The sequence below is a fragment of the Pseudophryne corroboree genome, chromosome 4 (assembly GCF_028390025.1).
Source record: "Pseudophryne corroboree isolate aPseCor3 chromosome 4, aPseCor3.hap2, whole genome shotgun sequence".
Classification (NCBI taxonomy): Eukaryota; Metazoa; Chordata; class Amphibia; order Anura; family Myobatrachidae; genus Pseudophryne; species Pseudophryne corroboree.
The window spans coordinates 459,953,989-459,971,194 of NC_086447.1; the positions used below are offsets into that span (position 1 = coordinate 459,953,989).

Consider the following 17,206-nt stretch of genomic DNA (forward strand, 5'->3'; position numbering starts at 1 on the left):
AAATGTTTTTTTCCATTCACCCCCCCATCCATATAACGTTGTGGCGCCCCTGATGGGACCCACGCTCCAAATGCAACTGAGCACCCCAAATCCCATTCACCAGTAAGAAGCTATGAGAAAAGTAGCATATCAAGTTAAAAAAGTCCTCTCCAAACCCCCACAGCTCCAACAAATGGAACAGGTGAGGCAACAAGACGATATCAAATGCTCTTTGAGAATTTAAGCTCAACAACATATTTTAATGAGCAGGGTCATTATAGGATGCTACCACCACTGCAATGGCATTACGGATGCTTTTAGCAGCGTGACTCACTTTTAAAAGGCCCATTTGATGAGCAGTGAGAATAGGTAAAAGTATCAGTTACAACCTAGTAGCCATAATTTATGCTAAAATTTTAAAGTTGACATTTAATAAACTTATAGGCCGATATGCCATCAAACTTGAATTTTTATCAGGCTTGGAGAGGAGTACCGTGTGCATGTCAATAAATTAAGTGCAAGGAGAGGTATTATTCAAGTAATGAGGGAACAATATGTGACACTAAAAGGCAGGGGACTTATGGTGAGGAAGAATGGCAATGGGCGCATTATCTTCATCCATCATGATCTCATCTGCCGAAGCCTCCCCTTGTAGGGGCGTTCGTCTGAGGAAGTAAAAAAAATGCATTTGAAGGTCAGAGACGACAGGGGAATTGGAGAAGTCTTATATAGAGTCTTGTAATAAATTAAAAATTGGGCACCAATATCTTGGTATTTGTAAGTACTGTATTTGGTCAGTTGGGGGATGCCATAAAACCACCAGCTTTATTTCCCAATTTATAGTATTTATGTTTAAAAATTCCAAGTCCTGTTTGGCATGTAATGTTAAGTCATTTTCTACTATTTTACAAGATTTTTGAGAAGGACTGATAGAATGAGCATCAAAGCCTCAGTACTAGATTCTGCAATGTGTTATAGGTAGTCGCTGCATCCTTTATTTCATGGGAATCATAACATACAAAATAAGATTTAAAGTTATTAGAGGTTGATAAATAGTGAGAAAAGTGACAGTTACGGTCAGCATGGTGGAGATGACAGTGTTCCAGAGTAAGAGAAAGCTGGACATGGTCTTATATCAGAATGTCATCTATATCTACTGTGTGTAGATAAGTAACCAACACATCTGAGACCAGCACCAATGGGCTTTAAATTATGGGTATATGTTCTGTCTGTGGGTGTGCCCACATTCAGAACTAATTCCAAGTCAGGTGATATGCAAATTATCCTAACAATAAAATATATCAGTATGCCCAAACTAAGGGGATTAATTCATGAAGGAAATATTCCCACAGTAGCCCTTTGGTTCCACTCACAGTATATACACTTCAAAAATCAGTAGCATGTGCCTCACAAGGCCACAGGTCTAAGATAACAGAATATCAGAACTAAAAATTAAGTTTTAAAAATCATGAATAAGTTCAAAGCTTACAGTTACAAAAAATAATTAGAAATAGTATATGATTATTTAAAAGTACACACTTATTACAGACAATTTCAAAGAAAATAAAACCGCTAAAAACAAAGTTCAGGTATCACCTTTGAATTGAACAACATTGAGTAAGGTCCCTCCTGATAGAGGTTGGGCATCCAAGCCATGTGGCTACCTTAAGCGAATGACACTGGCTGTACAATTTCCCTGGCTAATATACCTATTATATTATGCTTCCTATGTAACAGAAAATGGATGCTTCCTCTTCATAGCACAAGGAAAAGTGAGACAGAAGGTCTGAGATTTATAGTAATTACTTCCCTGGTACCAGGTGTGATTTCCCAACCCTTTTTTCAGAACATAGCTCCTGTTCAGCAAATTGAGATGACACAGTGGGTAGTATAAAATAGGACATGATCAAGACATCTCATCTTCTCCTTCCTGCTCTAGAATACTGAGAAGACAGCCTTAGATTTCAAACAACCTACACATGTGAATTCCTATATCCCATTTGTCCCCTTGTGGTGCACCATGAGCTGCATCCTCCGAAGCTTAATTAGTTCTTGCATAAATGTAAACATTCCAGCCTCCTAGGAATATTCTATAGCAGAACATTCAGTACACTACAAATCATTTAGTTAGCTAATACAATTGTAACATATATACAGGGGATCATAAGACAAGCTGTTACCAATACCATTGTTAATATGCCCAGTCCCATATGAAATGGGCTTTATCACTACAGTGGGGTTCAACAGCCTCCAGGGGTCAGACAGATGCAATCTCATTTTGAGCAACTGTAGAAGTCACTTTTGGTACAGGTGGTGACTTATCAACAGAAGGATTGTCTCTCGTGCTAAAGTCTCCACCCAGAATGAGAGGGAAATTGTATCTGCTGAAGAGGGGATGACTGTGGTTTGCAGAAAAAAAATATTGTATCAATATTAGGGGCATAAAGATTTATAAGAGTGTAGTGCACATGAATCAGTTCAATATCTAAAATAATAAAATGGGCATTAAGATCTTTAACTCTGGAAACAATGGAAGCAGGGAAGCCTTTTCGGAACATGATCATCACTCCTCTAGCCTTTGTATGAAAGGGAGCAGATATGCAGGAGCCCACACCGTGTTTTTCTAGCTGAGAGACAGTGGATCTGTTGAAAACGTTGCTACTCTCTTTTGCTTTATGGGTGTAATCAGCCCACTAAAATTCCAAGAGATTACCTTGAAGGGCTTGCGTAGTGTAGGACCAAAATCAGAGTCTGTGCTAACTTAGGTCTAGAGGTGTGCTTTAATAAAAAATAAACATAAAACAGTAACAAAGAATATCACAAATAATGGGGAATTAGCTTTTAGGAAACAACAGAGGTTTTTTTTGTTTGGTACCACACTGGACTTTTAGAATGTGACAAAAGGGCTTTGTTCCATAAGGCCCTTGAGAGACCAACAATATATGAGTATATAAAAGATCCCTGAATCGGGTATCAAAAATAATTTAAGTTGGTGGTGCTGCCAGAGTCAATGGCATATATGGTACAGGAAAAGAAAAAAGAAAGACTCTTTGTTCGGGCACACTTGATATGATGAAAATTGTTAAAACTTAACCTTTAATCATGTAAAGTATAAAAAAAATTGATACACACAAATATTAAAGTATCACCTCCACATCCAGTATTGTAAATGATTAATCTTTTATGGATAATTACTTTCATGAATTAAATTAATCATAATATTCTCATTAGGATGCATCTGAGGTGAAAATATTAAAACTAGATTATCTGTAGATATCCAGAGAAACAGAGGCACTGATAGATTAATAAGGACTGTAAAATTGTCCAATATATAGTGCTTTCTGTTAATAGAGTCTCCTGGTAGAAAGGATAGCTGTATCTAGGTCTCTAGTCAGATCAAATAATTTGTGATCTAAGGTGATAGATTCTGTAGATAACAAGTTGGAATAATAAGAGTGGTAGTGTCAAAAGTTGTTCCAACACTTCTGCCTTTTGTTTTAGGTAGGGGATTATGTTTACTGAACCCGATATTCCCTAGTTGTCTCCCATCTAGGTACTGATCAGGCTTCTCACTGTTTAGCTTCCAAGATCAGACGAGATCGGGCGTGACAAGTGAAATGTGGCAGTAAATACCCAGTTTGGACAAATGAGAGAGTGTGGTTAATGACAAATACCAAAGATTAAGAGTATTTCTGCTGTCCAATGAATTTGCACAGGTTCTCTGTTACTGTGGCATTGCAGAGAGTAATTTACTGGCCATTGGATGAGAGAGTAACGAAAAAAGGAGAGTGCATTTAAGAATAGGATAAGGCGGGGGGCCTTCTGCTGTCCAATGTCATATAACAAATTATAGCGGACAGTGGATGAGAGAGGTGGGCTTACTTAGCCTATAGAAATATGAAAATATAAAAGACTGAGATCAGAGACCTAATTGAAGTGGTGTAATGTTCCAATTCAGCAAATGGTTCCTATTTTCAGAAATAATTAATTAGGCAGTGATAGACATGTGCAGTAATGTTGTTGGCTGTGATATGCAAATTTCCCTAATAGACAAATCACTGCAAGGAAGCAGAGCCAGCCCTAACCAATATGATGCCCTAGGCAAGATTTTGGCTGGTGCCCCCTAGCACCACCACTAGTTCTGCAGGAGATGCCTGGCATGAGTCAGCTGGCAGCTCTGCTAACGTCGGGCGCCTTTGTTTATGAAAATGCTACTTATATGCATTACTATGTGGCTAGGATGCATAAGCAGCTTCTGCTGATTAAAATGATATGCAGCATGCCTATACTCTGTGTTCGACTGCGGCTGTATCTGCATACGAAATGCTACTTTACAGTGATTTCCAGGAATACACTGCAACGTAGCATTTCGTATGCAGATACAGCCGGAGTCACACACAGAATATAGGCATGCTGTATATCATTTTAATCAGCAGAAGCTGCTGGTGCCCCTAAGCATATCAAATACCCTAGGCATTTGCCTAGTTTGCCTATGCCTAAGGCCGGCTCTGCAAGGAAGTACATATATGAGTGGACATAAGTATACAAATACCAGTTTATCTATCCCACAATTGTAATTCCTGTTTTCTGAAATGAAATGCAGGGGTAAACTTATGCAATAATGTTTTAGGCTGGAACAGATAGTTTCCATAGAAATCCAAACACTGCAAAGAAATGCAGAGTCTTTCTTTTTTCTTTTCCAGAAACAACAGAGTTATACTCTAGGTACTCTGACCCAGAGACATCCCCAACATAATATGAGTGGATAATGAGGAGATAATGCAAAAGGGAAAATACAGTAAGACGACATACTTGGTTCGGGGAGTGAGGAATTGTCCTGTCAGTCAAAAAATAGGCCTTTGCCTCAGCCAGTTCCATGAAGAAGAATGTATGTCCATTCACACCTAAGAAAACGCTCTACATTTTTTGGGACAGTGTTGTAGAAAAACCCTGAAAAATTTATATTTTAGACCCCCAACCACCAGACATCGGTACCTACGATAGGTGGACAAAAAGTAGGGAATGCAGTTATGAGAGGACAATTATTGTTTGCCTGCTTTGGCTGAGGAGGTGGCATGGAATTATGAAATATATCCATACCCTAAAAGAAGACTATAAATAGCAAATAACAGGTCACCAAAGGTGTAAGCAAGTAGTCCTGTGCAGAGAACAAGAGTTGATCTAATCCCTGTAATTAGCCCCTTGAAAATATTAACATGGCCATATAATACATATAATACATATAATACATGGCCATAGGAAGGAGAATAGTAAAACAGCTGATAATAATGAAAAAGTACTGTTATTATAAATATTGCAAGACTGAAAGTGCTTATTAACTATTTGTGATCAGAATTTACAATGCAATAATGACAAACAGTTAAACATTAAACATAATAGTATAAATGTTTATAGACCTTTACAGAAAAGGTGATGATTGACCTCCCACCTGTAAATGCAATAGTGTAGAAACAGGCAGTGTCCCCAAGGGAGAGTAACAGCAGGGCACTGTCGCAGACAGTGCAGTTCACAGGGGGACTCAGCATCGGAATTCCTCAACACAGCACACTGCAGCAAGTACCCAGATGGATGACAGAGACTTTATAGCCCAAGTTAACACCAGGCAAGACAGGTTTCCTAATGGAAGAGGTCAGAGTTCCACAAAAGCCATAAAGGTCCAACAGTGAATACAGTGCCATGACAGCCACTAGTTCCTAGTCCCAAGGGAGTGGAATCAGCAGACAATTGCAGCACATCTGCCAATAGACAAGAAGGCAATTAATGGACCAATGCAGTCAGCGGTGGTTGTCTTGTCAGGGGAGGACCCTTCACAGGCAGTCATGCATGCAATGCAATCTAGCCACTCTTGGACCAATCAATCTTCCGAAGGGCAGACTGGGATGGAGAAGGGCCACAGGAGAGAGAGCACAAGGACAGGGACAAAGATGGAACAGGCACCAGGAGGAAAGTGGGGCAATCCGTGATCCAGAAGCATCTGTCTGGGCCAGGGTTCTACAGGTAGCAAGGAAAGTGGTGCAACAACTGGTATAGGCTTTAATTCTGGGTAAGCACAATTCAGGGAGCTGGCAGCCATGAGGAATCAGAAGGCAGCATTCACCCAAGTGTGGAGTAAGCAAAGATAAAGACCACCCTCGTCATTAACAATCCAAATGGTGCAGAATCGGAGGCAAGGTAGCAGCGGCAAACTACACAGGCCATGTCCTTCTCTTCCAAAAGTATTTACACCAACATCGTGTCATCATACAGGCTGTCTGTGTGGATGGCCAGACTTGGTCAGATCACAGTTTTATGAGGTAATAAAGGGGACCCCACATTCCCCAGGAGTATGAAAGCAGAATATATTGAACAAAATGCGCTACTTAACAATGCCGCCTGCTCGATAAATAAAGGAATCCTCATTAAATTCCAAAAAAACAATACAGGAAAAGAATATATTTAACAAGTGGGCGCAAAGAACCTACATGTATCAAGTCCTCAAGAAATGATTCCAAGGATAACAGGCACAGTTCATTAACTTCCAAGGCCAACCCGTAATCAGTTAGACGGTATTTCTGGTGTGTCGTAGTCAGTGTTCACAGACTCCCAATGCACCCCGTAAATCAATGGGATATAGATCTTTATCTCAATGCAAAGAAAAAAAGATCATGGTGCAGATAGTATTTCAGGGATAAAACACGTTTAATAGACACAGGACACTTACAATATTAAAATTAAATATAAGCATGTAACCAATCAAATGGTACAATACGGGATGTAGATCTCTGTTTTCCTCACGTTACCGTCCCAGAGTGGAAATTGGGGATACCACTGGTGGTTCCGGATAGCACACCAGATGGACCAGGCTTACGGTCAGAAGTCAGGGTTACATCCACAGCAACAAACGCCACCAGCTTAACGCGTTTCGGATAATATTTATCCTTCTTCAGAAGCATGGTGGTTACTAAACATCTAGGCATATATATACTGATACATAATTAAGTGATCTAATCCATGTGTGTAGCATTTTCCCGCCACACAGCATTACTACTCGCGACCGGAAGTCAGATCGCCGGAACCGGAAGTATCCATGCGTTCCAGCGTCTTTTCCGGAAGTGAGTTATGCGTTCCACACTTTTAGAAAAACTATATCCATGTAATATATAAATACATAACAATATACATATTATATACACATGTACTGATACAGAATTGATCCATGTGTAAGGCGCTTTCCCGCCGCAGCATATACCACATTGCTGCTCGCGACCGGAAGTCACATTGCCGAAACCGGAAGTGTCCCTGCGTTCCAGCGTCTCTTCCGGAAGTGTGTTATGCGTTCCATATTAAGACAATGTGAGCAGCGGAAGTCCTCATAATCCATAAATATCAGTCAATGTCCATGTAGTATATAAAAGACATAAAAAAACATAAATATGCCTAGATGTTTAGTAACCACCATGCTTCTGAAGAAGGATAAATATTATCCGAAACGCGTTAAGCTGGTGGCGTTTGTTGCTGTGGATGTAACCCTGACTTCTGACCGTAAGCCTGGTCCATCTGGTGTGCTATCCGGAACCACCAGTGGTATCCCCAATTTCCACTCTGGGACGGTAACGTGAGGAAAACAGAGATCTACATCCCGTATTGTACCATTTGATTGGTTACATGCTTATATTTAATTTTAATATTGTAAGTGTCCTGTGTCTATTAAACGTGTTTTATCCCTGAAATACTATCTGCACCATGATCTTTTTTTCTTTGCATTGAGATAAAGATCTATATCCCATTGATTTACGGGGTACATTGGGAGTCTGTGAACACTGACTACGACACACCAGAAATACCGTCTAACTGATTACGGGTTGGCCTTGGAAGTTAATGAACTGTGCCTGTTATCCTTGGAATCATTTCTTGAGGACTTGATACATGTAGGTTCTTTGCGCCCACTTGTTAAATATATTCTTTTCCTGTATTCCCCAGGAGTAGGCAAACTCAGACACATAGAACTTACCCTCTAAAGTGCAGAAATGGAGAAGGATGGTAGAGGATCTTCTCCAAGCTCTCAGGAGTGCAATTAAATTGCAGCCTTGCTTATGTTCTGCACATCAGAAGTTGGTTTGAATTTGTTTATATTATCATCCTATCATCTGTAACCAAACTCTATTTCACTAGTATATATTGATATTATTATACTCTTTCTTATATTTGGAATATTGTTTAGGGAAACTCTATACAGCATATACAATAAACAGTGTAGTGTTTCTTGAAAATATTTCCTGATGTTATTTGAATTCCATATGTTCTATAAATAACTAGAAAGTATTATGTAGGTATCTGCTTTATATAACAAGTTAACACAACTTTGTGTCTTGGGAAAGTTGCAACTTGACCTTTTGAAAAGGAACATCTAGCACATTGGAAAACTAATGAGAATGTCCAGAGTGTAATACAAGGGATGATTTAGTGAGGAACACCAGAACGTGCTCCACTTAAAAAGATCTATAGCACACAATGTTCTTTTAATATATATTTATAACAAATAAAATAGAAAAAAAACATACTGTACCCAGAAAAGTGTTGATAGAATTTATCTTCTTTCAAAAAATAATAGACAGTTGAAAACATACTTTAGTTAATATGTACTGTTTACTGTTGTAACAATAGTATAATCACATAAATGAGACTTGATAAAAAAAAAACATGTTGAATAATAACTTAGATTTATTTTGTACATATGTTACAGTAACATTTAGTGATACACAATGGAAAGTGTACAATGTATTGTGTTACTGGTATTGAATTACATACTTTTACATTTATAATGACTCCCCTAACCTTTTGTGCTACAAAAAAAAGTTTGTGATTTTTTATCATTTAGTTTGAATTTCATTTGTCCAGGCTAAGATCTGACATCAGTTTAGTCCTCCTTCCTGTGAATGCATCCCTGGTATCCGGATGATAGGTTGACCGTAATTAGGTCAACAGTCAATAGGCCAACCCGATATGGTTGACAGGCATTAGGTTGACATGTAAAAGGTCAACAGTGCTTATGGCTGACAGTTTCAAATGGTTGATATGACAATGGTTAACTAGTTTTTTGGGATTTTTTTTTCTTCATTTTTTTCGCTTTTTCATATTTTACCATCCACGTGGACTACGATCGGGAATAGTAACCTGTGCCGAGTGCAGCGCATCCTTGTCCACAGCATGGTGAGTGAAGCATGCCGTGCAAGGGAACAAGGTACACAAATTGGGGTTCCTTGTGCTTTAACGGTGAAAACAACACCAAAAAGACAAATAGGTTGCGTCAACCATTTTCCATGTCGACCTTTTCATGTGTTGACATTTTGTACCTGTCAACCTTTTCCATTTTCTATCTTTTTTTACCTGTTGACATTTTGACCATGTAGACCTTTTCCATGTCAATCATATGGGGTCGACCTATTGACTGTCGACCTAAATAGGGTCTTCCTAATGTCCCTACCCATTTTCAGTGGATACAGGCGAATTATTGCGTTTCTCCTATTTCCAATCACAATAGCAGCCCTCATAGGTTTCATGTGGTGGATTGGGACGCCGGGATACCAGGTAAGTCCCCGGTAGGCCGGGCCCCCTTCAGCGGCTGTTCTCCCTCGACGCCAGGCCGAATCATCAAAACATGCGGCTTCTGCGATTGGAGCTTCTGCACATGTGCAGAAGCACACTCAAAATGGGGGTGATGTGCTGTGGCACCCACAAAACCAAATCACCCAGCGGCCCTGACAGCTCCGTCTCCCGCACGGACACACAGCTGCTGTGTGCCAGGCATTGAGTGGGCAGCCCGGCAAACATTGTGACTTCCCTTCTGCGAATGGGCAAGTGTCCTGTGTCTGGGGGGGAGAGAGAGATAAGGGGCAGCTTCCAGAAGTCCTTGGGGTGTGGGACAAAAGTGCTGGGTAAGAGCTGGTGGTGGGTGGGGGTGCTAAGATACAGCAGCCATAGAGCTTGGGGTGGAGTGTCATTATCATCATAATAAAATTATCCTAACAGTGCCAAGGACCACTACTTTTAATGTTGCAGGTGAACAGTAAACATTAATGTCTTGTTGTTTTACATCACCTTATTTAGAATAAGACACAGGTTTGACTAATTTAATGTCATATATTGTGTCTTCAGTTTTGTAAAAGCTCTTTTGAGGAAAGAGTGTCTCGTATGTTACCAGACCCCACCCCCATTAGGGCTGCTTCCACAAATTTCCCGGGCTGGTTTTCCATCCCAATCCGCCGCTGTAGGTTTCTAGAAAGGCTGCTATAGTGTAAGATTTATCCAGTTAGCAAATGGCATCCTTAGATGATGTTAGCCATGGTAGGCTCCCTATTGGCTACAGGGTGCACAATTTTCTGGGACTGCTGTCCTCACATGTGCAGTTATGTGGTCAGTTCCCAAACGAGTGATTACATTACTTTTATACAATTCCAAAAGGATAACACCGTTATCTTATTAAAATTGTGTTCTACTTGGAGTGTGGGGTGGCACTTGTACACCTACTGTCAGCTGCTTATTGCGCACCAGTGATATCCAATTTCATTTGCATACATAACTTTTACACATCACAGAGACGGGCTCTTTTTGGAAACTCTGGCCTTGGATGCATCTTTTCATGTCCCATACATAGTTTTGTATTGTCATGAAAACACAAAAATTAGTAAATAAACTCCTAGCTGTTCTCTGTGACTGTATTTTAATGATAATGGATAGTGGCAGTTGTGTCTAATGGGATTAATGGGGGTAATTCCAAGTTGATCGCAGCAGGATTTTTGTTAGCAATTGGGCAAAACCATGTGCACTGCAGGGGAGGCAGATATAACATGTGCAGAGAGAGTTAGATTTGGGTGGGGTGTGTTCAATCTGCGATCTAATTTGCAGTGTAAAAATAAAGCAGCCAGTATTTACCCTGCACAGAAATAAAATAACCCACCCAAATCTAACTCTTTCTGCACGTTATATCTGCCTCCCCTGCAATGCACATGGTTTTGCCCAATTGCTATCAAAATTCCTGCTGCGATCAAATTGGAATTACCCCCAATATGTGCAAAAATACACCATACAAGTTATTTTATAGTGACATTACTTTTAATTTCCTATAGAAAGAGGAAAGCAGATGATTTCTATTTATGTTACGTCTGATCATTTTTCTTGTAATACTATCTCTGCTAAAGCATAATTAGTCAATTGCAATACCAACTGTCCTGCATCATAATTTTCTTACAGTCAGCTTCATCATAAAGGGTAATTACCCCTATTCAATATGATCTCTAAGGGGAGCTGGGAATGTGTCCACAAAATGCTAAATGCTTCTCAAGTTCAGCACTGGTGGGGCAAGCTGGATAGCCAAACAGGATGGGAAAAAGTGTTACGTGTCTCTGGTTTTAAAATGATCATTTGAAAAATATTTTATGTTCAGCCAAGTATATCTTAAGCCTGGTGAAATGTCTTTATATATAGATGTAAAGTAATAGGGATCAATTAGTGTTCCTTTTTAGACAATACGAGTGAAATGTAAGAGCTTTTCATCTAGCAGAAAACCAGTTAAAGAAAAGTAATTTCAGAGTGATTTTTCTACTGGCAGGAAAAACGCTGCTTATATCTAGTCTAGTAGTATTTCAGTTGCTGTCTTGTTTGATGGGGGTAGCAGAAATACCAAAGATTTCTATGAAGCACTTTCTTGCCAGAAATGTTGTCCTGCTCATATTAAATGATACTTGCAGCTCTCGAACAGCTGTTACAACTGCACATTTGCTCTTTGTGGAACCCTCTATGTCAAATTCATTTGCAGTTTTACACAACATCACTTGACTTAAAACTACAGGAGAAAGCCCATGTGATACCATCCTGCAAATGCATTACTACTGTAGCTTGCTGAGGCAGAATGGTCAATTCATAGGGAAACACTGACTAACTTAACATCTGAGATTAGTTTATACAAATGATACATTGATTTAATCTGATTAATTTGAAGTAAATGTTGTTACCTGTCTCTTCAGAAGATTATAACACAGCATAAACATACTCTACATGCATGCGTGAAAGGGGTGGACGAGCTCGAGCCTGCTGCGGTGCAGTGTGGTCGGGCCCTTACCTCACGCCTCTTGCTCTCACCTTCAGTCCGTTGATGCAACTCCAACGGTCCTGGAACATAGGTCAGACGCATATGGGAGCTTCCTGTAGGATACTGTAAAGCACATAACGCAGGGATGACCTCCACTGAGCTCAGTTAATGGTCATCATTGGCACTTGTGTTCCCAGACTGGGTGCCCTTTTTTGGTGCAACCCTAAATGAAAACGCCCAAAGGGGAAGTGGAAAAATGGACAACATACACACACAGATTACGCACAAAACACGAATATGCTCAGCAGATGTGACCTTGTCCTGTGGCCGGACTACTGGTCCTTCTCCTCGATCCCTGCAATAAAACACAAAGATGCAGCCCACCGATGTGGCATGGCTATGCTTCTCCTATACTTCCTGCATGCACGTTGACACAGACAAGTCAATAGGAAACACAGTGCAATGATTATAACATACTGCAATCATGCAATTCCAAACCGTACAATACTCATCAGCCGGTACCTTACCAACAGCCTACCTTTAATGGGGGCCTGACTGCTTACCAGAATCCCAAGAGCCTAGCACCTAACAACAGTGTCTTCAATATACAATGCCACAGCCTAGCTCTGATTTACCATACCTGTGGCCTAGTGCCGCATTATATGATGCTACGGCCTAGCTTCGACTTACCCTACCTGCAGCCTAGCACCAGATCATATGATACCGTGGCCTAGCTTCAATTTACCATACCTGCGGCTTAACACCAAGTTACCAAACCTGCAGCCTAGCGCCGGATTATATGATGCCACAGCCTAATGCTGACTTACCATGCCTGCGGCCTAGCGCAGGATCATGTGATACCATGGCCTAGTGCTGACTTACTGTAATGTCAACCAACCAGTGCAATACCACACAGGGCTTTGTATCCTTTTGCTGCCCGGGCTTATTCCCCGCCTAACTGAAACACACACAATAGCTTTAGGGCCTAATGCCCACTGTACCCCAGGCCTTTTACAAGTTACACTCACATGACATAAAAAAGTAAAACAGCATATCAAGTCCTTTTCCACGGTTGCCAGGAGATCACACCGAGATGCTGAGATGGTAGCAGGTAAGCTATAGTCCCTTGGAAAAACATACAGCTTACCCATCCAGGGGATACTAAGATTGGACAATGACAGCCGGCATGAAAAAGCAAGTAGCACACTCCCGCTTAACGCATTTCGGTCTCCCTTTATCAAAAGTGGATAGTGTCACAGTAAAAGAACCTCCCTTTATACCCCAAGATCTTCCCCTAACAAGTAACAGCTGAGAGTAGGTCCGTTATTACAAATCCATTAGTCGCTTCCGCTACTTCCAGCTGTACGTCCTTGCATTTCACAGTCACAGTCCAGATCTAGTGTGGCCGCCATACCTTCGGTTTCCGGTATATGCGGTTCACATGCGTTTCAAAGTCCGCGAACCTGGAAGTCTCTTATCAAACAGTCGGAAATGTCACTGAAGCTCCATATTTTTAAAAAAGTATTAATAAAATTATAAATAGACACATTAAGAAATATATTCCATAAAACAATATACATCCATTTAAAAACCACTTTAATTCAAATTCCTAGTTAAGACCACGTGGTTCCAATGTTTTCAAATCAAAAATCCATCTCATTTCAATTTTAGCTAGTCTTGTTTCTAATTTCTTATTTTTCCAAGTGCCAATTATCTGTTCCAGACCCCAAAAGTTTCTAATTTCACACTCCTTTGAGTTATGACACTGCTTAAAGTGCATTGAAAGAGTGTGTGTTTCGAAGCCTTTTCTAATGCTATAAATATATTTAGAGCCTAACGTTCAGCATTTTAATGGTCTTGCCTACATAAAGTACTCCACACTTGCACTCTATAGCATAGACAACATTTTTAGATGTACACGTAATAAAGTGATTGATTTTATAACAGGTACCATTAATATTCATTTCTTCATATTTTGAAGTATTGGTTTTAACAGTTTTACACACTAAACAAGACCCACATCTGTGAAAGCTACGTACACGTTCACTACTTCTTTTATTATCACTTAATGCACTTTTTACTAATTTATCCTGAAGGGATTTTGATTTTCTGTAAATAAAAGACGGTCTTGTGAGAATTTTTCCTTTTAAAACTGGATCTTGTTCCAAAAGTTTCCAATTATTTCTGAATATCGTTTCTATCTCTTTATGGAGACAACTGTATCCAGAAACAAAAGACCATTCAAAGTTTTCGGCTGTAGCTTTTTTTAGGTTTTTCAATTAGAAGATCTTGTCTAGTCATAGATTCAAAAAAAGTTTGTAGGAAAAACAGAATAGGACAAATGTCCCTAACTGTTTATCTTCCGGCGCAAGTAGTAGTAGTTAATTATTTAGGTGTATCAGGAGCAGCTGAGTATGACAACTAGCTAGGTTGCCAACTAAATAATATACAAAGAGAAAAATATATACTCCGCGCTTGATGTACACTGTATCTAAAAAGTAGAACTATAGTGTGCAGTCTGTCATGTAAATAATTGACTCAGTAGACCTTCTAAGATACGTACAAATCAATTTATATTCAATAAAAATGACACAATTTAAACAAACTAGCAGCATATGGTTTGCGACAAATATCTGTTGAGTATTAACCACAATCAATATGGCACACAATGTATTAAGGTTAATTTACTACTTACAATTAATATACACTGGCGTCCCAGTGTTTAATAAAATGTCCCGCAAGGAATTACTCAGCCTTGTAATGAAGAGCTTCTATAAATGCTGGTGTATATTTACCCATGTGCTGGTTCCTGAGATGTTTAAGTAGACAGGGTCCGTTTGTATAATTATGCACATGTATGGGTATAAGCTTCTTAAAACTAATTGCAGCTGATATAAGAATTGCCGTATAATTACCACGGCTCTGTTCCGAGCAATTGGTGATGATAAATAACCTGTACGTGGAACTCCAAAGAACTCTCTCCTCGTCACGGGTGTTAGACCTCACTGCGGAGGCCAGCAGCAGTCACTCAGTGCGGGCAAACGGAGTCTTGGACGTCAGCGGTATGATACAGGAATCGAAAGCAATGCTCCAGCTGAGAGCCGCCGGCTGAAGCGCCCGGCGTGTATCAGACCGTGGTAAGTCGAGGCTGTGGAGAGCCGTGTGCGGGCTCGAATTAGCGGGTCAATTCCAAACAACTGGACATGGAAAGTGGGCATCAACGCATTTCGTCTCCTTGACAACCGGAGACTTCCTCAAGACGGAGGAAGTTTCCGGTTGTCAAGGAGACGAAACGCGTTGACGCCCACTTTCCATGTCGTTGTTTGGAATTGACCCGCTAATTCGAGCCCGCACACGGCTCTCCACAGCCTCGACTTACCACGGTCTGATACACGCCGGGCGCTTCAGCCGGCGGCTCTCAGCTGGAGCATTGCTTTCGATTCCTGTATCATACTGCTGACGTCCAAGACTCCATTTGCCCGCACTGAGTGACTGCTGCTGGCCTCCGCAGTGAGGTCTAACACCCGTGACGAGGAGAGAGTTCTTTGGAGTTCCACGTACAGGTTATTTATCATCACCAATTGCTCGGAACAGAGCCGTGGTAATTATACGGCAATTCTTATATCAGCTGCAATTAGTTTTAAGAAGCTTATACCCATACATGTGCATAATTATACAAACGGACCCTGTCTACTTAAACATCTCAGGAACCAGCACATGGGTAAATATACACCAGCATTTATAGAAGCTCTTCATTACAAGGCTGAGTTATTCCTTGCGGGACATTTTATTAAACACTGGGACGCCAGTGTATATTAATTTTAAGTAGTAAATTAACCTTAATACATTGTGTGCCATAATGATTGTGGTTAATACTCAACAGATATTTGTCGCAAACCATATGCTGCTAGTTTGTTTAAATTGTGTCATTTTTATTGAATATAAATTGATTTGTACGTATCTTAGAAGGTCTACTGAGTCAATTATTTACATGACAGACTGCACACTATAGTTCTACTTTTTAGATACAGTGTACATCAAGCGCGGAGTATATATTTTTCTCTTAGTCATAGATTCAACCTTTAGCAGCCTTCAATTTCTCCTTTTGGTAACCATTATTTTCAAAACAAGATGACATTTGATCTATTTGTGCATTACAGATCTGTAGTTCTGAACAATTTCGCTTCACTCTTACAAGTTGGCTGAAAGGTATTCCTTCCAGCCAATTTGCATGATGTTGACTGTGTCTTTCAATGAAGGAAGTTTTACTGTGACACTATCCGCTTTTGATAAAGGGAGACCGAAACGCGTTAAGCGGGAGTGTGCTACTTGCTTTTTCCTGCCGGCTGCCATTGTACCATCTTCGTATCCCCTGGATGGGTAAGCTGTATGTTTTTCCCGGGACTATAGCTTACCTGCTGTAAAGTACCATCTCAGCATCCCGGTGTGATCTCCTGGCAACCGTAGAAAAGGACTTGATATGCTGTTTTACTTTTTTATGTCATGTGAGTGTAACTTGTAAAAATAAAAATCTTTACAATTGTTAAAGGATTTCTGCACTATTAGTCTCCTTCTCTCAATGTGTGTAAAAACTGTGTCTCGCCATTAAGGCAGACATAGATACACTATCTATAGGTTGCGAATTGTGGAGAAGAAGAAGACCAATCCTCTGTGATATTCGGTGGCTATCGCCTAGAAAGAAACACTGATGTGCCTGTGATTTTACATCGCTTTGTGATTGTGCATTTGCTATGTGCAAAACAAATTGACATCATAAGGACTACTGCACTATATGTTTGTTTTTTTCTTCTTTTATTGTGAACCATGCTTTGTATGACAAGCATGGAAACGTGTTCTTTTTATTTTTTTTATCCTAAAAGGTGAACCAATGGGAGTATGAGGATATTCCTTGACATGCAAGCCTTGGAAAGCGCCTAAGTAAAATACTCCCCTTTTTGTACTACTTGAATCGTTTTGGGAAGCAGGTGACACTTCCTTTGTATTTCTAATGGCCTGATTTTCATGGTTTAATCGCGCACTCCACTGCCACCTATCTTTTCTTCTGCTGTGACTGAGAGATGGCCGGAAGTGAACAGAAAAAAAGTCTGTCTAATGGGTGCATTAAAGGGAATGTCACAG

The 17,206-nt window shown here is 40.1% G+C and overlaps 1 protein-coding gene and 1 pseudogene across 1 annotated transcript in view; one reads left to right on the plus strand and one right to left on the minus strand.

Moving 5' to 3' along the window:
• Window positions 1-17,206, plus strand: part of FHL5 (four and a half LIM domains 5) — a 170,244-nt gene that overhangs the window by 114,423 nt on the left and 38,615 nt on the right. The window lies entirely within an intron of this gene.
• Window positions 3,492-3,610, minus strand: LOC134913030 (5S ribosomal RNA; annotated as a pseudogene).